The sequence below is a fragment of the Bufo gargarizans genome, unplaced genomic scaffold (genome assembly GCF_014858855.1).
Source record: "Bufo gargarizans isolate SCDJY-AF-19 unplaced genomic scaffold, ASM1485885v1 original_scaffold_1846_pilon, whole genome shotgun sequence".
In the NCBI taxonomy this organism is placed as follows: domain Eukaryota; kingdom Metazoa; phylum Chordata; class Amphibia; order Anura; family Bufonidae; genus Bufo; species Bufo gargarizans.
In genome coordinates, this window is record NW_025334540.1 from 218,374 (window position 1) to 222,751 (window position 4,378).

Sequence of the window (4,378 nt, forward strand, 5' to 3'; positions counted from 1 at the left end):
TGGCTGATTGGGACTTTGGATGTCCAATCACTCTATACCGTGATTGACCATCAACAGGGCATCAATAGTATGAAATCACAACTAAGGAATTGTGGTAATCTAAAGGAGAGACAAATTGATTTTTTGGCTGAGGGTGTGAGATATATACTTACACACAATTATTTTTATTTTGAGGGGGCGTATTACCTACAGATTCGGGGCACTGCCATGGGCACCAGATTCGCCCCCAGCTATGCCAATCTGTTTATGGCAGAGTGGGAACAAGAAACCATCACACCCAGGCTGGGGTCGGATCTGGTGCTATGGCAGCGTTATATCGATGACGTTATATTTATCTGGCAGGGAGATATGGCCAGCCTCCATATATTCTTAGAAGAGATCAATAAGAATGAGTATAATCTCATATTTTCATCTAATATCAACCAGGACTATACAGAGTTCCTGGATATACGGATCACTACCCAAATGAATCAATATATCTGCACTACGTTTCAGAAAGAGGTAGCCAAGAATAGCTTTATCCTCTTTTCCAGCTGCCATCTACCATCTTGGCTGTAAAATATCCCAACTGGTCAATTCCGCAGAATTAAAAGGAATTGTACCAGTCCAGCTGGATTTGAGGAGGAAGCTATTAGTATGAAAGCAAAATTTCTAGCTAAAGAATATCCTGAGACAGTGGTTGACTGTGCCTTACAAAGAGTTAGGAAGATGGACAGGAAGAAATTCTTTGAGGTCAAACAGAAAAAAGCCGATGTGATTGTTGATGATAACAAGTTTCGTATAATACTACCTTACAATATACAGCGTAAGAAAATTGAACAAAGTATTAAAAACCATTGGCACCTAATCCAGAAGGACAAGATCATAGGTCCTCTGGTCCCACCAATACCGGAGATAGTATATACAAAGGCCCCCAATTTGGGTTTGAAATTAGCGCCATCTATCAAAAACCAGCTAAAAGATACTGGGTCCATTAACAAATGGTTGAAAAGAAGTGGGTTCCATAGATGTGGGTGCTGTAAAAACTGCAAAATCACGTCTTTTGCGAAAAAAACTACACTTGTAAGATCAACACAAAATAATTTTTCGGTTGAAATAAAAGATCTCCTTACATGCAATAGCTCTAACGTTATTTATATTATAGAATGTCCATGCGCAAAACAATATATTGGTAGGACCAAAAGATCTCTGAAAACCAGAATAGCAGAACATATTAATAATATTAAGAAAGGCTATGATAAACATGTGCTTTCTAGACATTTTAAACTTATTCACAATCAAGATCCTAGAAATCTTACTTTTGCAGCTTTTGAACAGATAGAACGACACTGGAGGGGGGGTAATCACATTGCCCGAATGTCTAGGGCGGAGTCAAGACGAATTTTCGAATTCGGCAGTCTGGCCCCGGCAGGGCTTAATGCCGAATTAGAAATCTTTGGGTTCCTATAGGGGGGTGGGCGCCTGCGGCTCACGGAGGGTACTGGTCCGGCTGTTTACTAGCACCATGACCCTTCCTGCACTGTGGGCCCCCACCCTCATGCCATCTATACCCAGCGAGAGTACTCCACCCGAACCTTCGTGGTCAATGTCCCCCAGTGGATTCAAAAGACTGTAAAGATTTTTGCTATGCTTTATCGGAGTTAGTCTAGCCATCTAATGTTATGCCATTTATTTTATAAAAAAGTTCAGTTACATAAGTTGCCCAAGAGATTTAATAATATTTTAAATTATTGGAACTAATCAAATATTTGTCATATTTTTAATTCGTTTTATTTTCTTAATTTTTTAAGCTTATATCTATTGACAGATATGTCCATAGATAAGCTATGTAGATAAGGTATGATCATGGATACAAGTATTTTAGATACTATTTGATAGTATATCTATGAGGCTGAAATTATGAGATTTTAATGAGGTCTTGTGACATTTAATTATGTAAAAGCAGAATGTAACCAGTTATAACATTTACTGAACCTGCGATTAGTTTTTGTTGAACCTAAAATATTCGCCATAAAAACGCATGTGCGCATATATAATCGCAGATGAATCAAATCAATGATGCACTACTTAGCGATTATATTTGTTAGTTTATTTATGAGGCTGAAAGTATGAGATTTACAATGAGGTTTGTGATATGTATTATGCAAAAGGAGAATGCAACCAGCTGTAACATCTATTGAACTTGCGAAGGGTTTCTGCTGAACCCAAAATATTCGCCGTAATAAACGCATGTGCGCATATATAATCGCAGATGAACTACATCAATGACGCACCACATAGCGAACATTTATGTGGAATCCAGATTTTTTTTGGATCCATTTTGGGATTTGTGCAAGTTTCTGCTGGAAGGAAACCGCTATAAAAAGCCGGCTAGTAAGTCAGTTCCAATATAGCCACTGAGGAAGAAGGAAGAAAACCTTCGAAACGCGTCTGGCGTGGAGGATATTGGAACTGATTAAAATCGGACAAAAGTTGTTATATCGGTCCGGATCGAATAAGCGCTTATCAAGAAAACTAAAAGGAATCGCTGCCTTGAAGCTATTGTGCAGCTACCTAAGGGAGTGACTGAATTGCAGGTGGAACATCTATTCCAATCAAGCCAACACAGCCTGCATTCACAGTTTAGCACAGCCAGCGCTTGGAGTGAGGACTGAAGATCCAAAGAATATCAGATCGGATCCTGTAAGCCTCCCAAGCGGCAGTAAGACTCCTTTATCCTGCTATCTACATTACGTGGGACGCCACGGTGGACGGCAGGACTCATTGAAAGTAAGTCATTACTAATACTGCTACATCTACATTGACTGTTGCAACATTATCCCACCACATTGAGATATACTAAATTTTGAACAGTCTCTGCTGAAATCTGGTGGACTTTAACCCCGTGCTATGCTATTAGAACTGTGGGGACTCAATTTTTGAAATTTTCTGCCATCTTTAAGCTCCTAGAGACATTTGCTGATTGCACAAAGCTGTTTGAGGATCGAACTTTGCTGGTCTCCTATCACCATTATATTCTATTATTATATTTATATTCTTATGAATGTACACCTATTCACTGAATTTGTAGTGTTGATTTTTGCACTGTGCTATATACCCTGACCAGGGTAATTATATTCACAATTTTCTTTAACATTTAATTTTCGTTTCACATTGTATTAATTTATTCTTTTGGGGACTGACTTGGTATTCGGCCTTCACCACTGTTGTAGCTGATCCATTATTCACAGGCAGCTGGAACAGATTTAGGTTCCATACCTGGTTTTACTTTTGGCAAATTTACCAGAGCTTTTGACCTTCATACCTTATCAGCTATTTCAGCGGATTGAAGTTTTCTACATTTTCAATCCTTATAAATGTATTAATATATTTTATCTTTTTAATTGCAATTTTATAATAATTAGACTATTATTTTAGATAGGGCATAGAACATATGTACTGTTATTAACCTCTATGTATGTTGAATATTGTTATCAATAAATTAGTGTGACTTTACTAACTGCGTGGTCCAGATATAAGAGTGCCCATTCTTTTTATATTACTAATGTTTTAAAGAACGGTTGGAGTGAGAAGTTTTATGTGAGGATGAATCAACTAGGGGATTCAGGGCTACATTGAGATCACCTCCCATAATAACTATACCCTCCTTAAAGGAGGAGATTGTCTGAACAATGGATGATAGCCAAGAAACCTGTTTGGAGTTAGGCGCGTAGAGATTTATGATGGTATATGTTTGAGGACCAATATGTCCCTTAACCATAATATATCTCCCATCTGGATCTTGTAGGTGCGTGACATATTTGAAAGGAACCTTTCTTTTAAAACCGATGCTCACACCCCCAGACGAAGCAGAATTACCACCACAATGAAACCAGAGCGGGTAATGAGAGAGTTCTAAGTTAGGATAGTGGTTAAACCTAAAATGTGTCTCCTGGAGGAGCAGCACGTCCGAACCCTCTTTACGTAAAATAGAGAATATTTGGCTTCTTTTGGAGGGTGAGTTGAAGCCTTTTACATTATAGGATGCTACCTTGATATCTACCATGGCTAAAGGTTATGTAGAGCAAAAGGGTGTGATGCGCTGGTCCTCCAGGAGAGGGCACTTACAGTTTGAGATGAGCTGGTCACGTCTGGGGGGAGATCAAAGGTCTCTGGGTCCTGGAAACCTGTATCAGCTATTACGGGCGTTCGTATCTGGTGCCTGAACAAAAACAAAGGGATAGGGGAGGAACTGGGAGTAAAACATATAACCAAAAAATAGTATTGTGAGTATCTCGGCACAATACCATGAGACATGGGGGTAATTTGGCCAATAGACCAGAGAATAAGCCAATCAGCATTGTATATAGTTACCCGTGAGGGCTAAATAGGACATATC